We start from the raw sequence: 563 nt of genomic DNA, 5'->3' as shown, positions 1-563 counted from the left end.
ATATGATATTTGGAATTATATAAGTACCTATTTTTTTTAAATACTATAGACTATAATATAATATTATATCATTGAATTCAAATTTAATACCATCCATTATACAGTGACCCACTTGTAACCTACTGTACAGCAGAGAGATATCCACTTACCCACCTTTTTTTTTTTTTTTTTTGTTTAAAGCAGGAACAATTATTGGGTTTCTTCTATCAAAATTTCTAATGTTCGCTATGAAAAGAGAAACTTTTATGAATTTCTAACTGAAAAGTAGTTTGAACATTTTCAAATTTTTTATGAATCTTGTTAAAATTTGAACTTTAAATACATATACAAAATAATCACGCCTATGTATCTTTAATATTTTTGAGCGTACAATAATGAAACTCATAAGAAACCTTGTATTAAATGTTCAAGCTTTTTTACTAAGTAAAAAAGTATTTATCGAGAATAATTTTAAAAAACATACAAAATTCGAAAGACTTTCCAAGGCTATAACCAACTCAAAAAGAATCAAAATATTTCGAAATATTACCATTCATGGGAAATGCTAAAATAAATATTTAGTG

The sequence above is a fragment of the Acyrthosiphon pisum genome, chromosome A2 (genome assembly GCF_005508785.2).
Source record: "Acyrthosiphon pisum isolate AL4f chromosome A2, pea_aphid_22Mar2018_4r6ur, whole genome shotgun sequence".
NCBI classification, from domain to species: Eukaryota; Metazoa; Arthropoda; class Insecta; order Hemiptera; family Aphididae; genus Acyrthosiphon; species Acyrthosiphon pisum.
The sequence above is the reverse complement of the archived record's forward strand: the minus strand, read 5'-3'. Positions refer to the sequence as shown.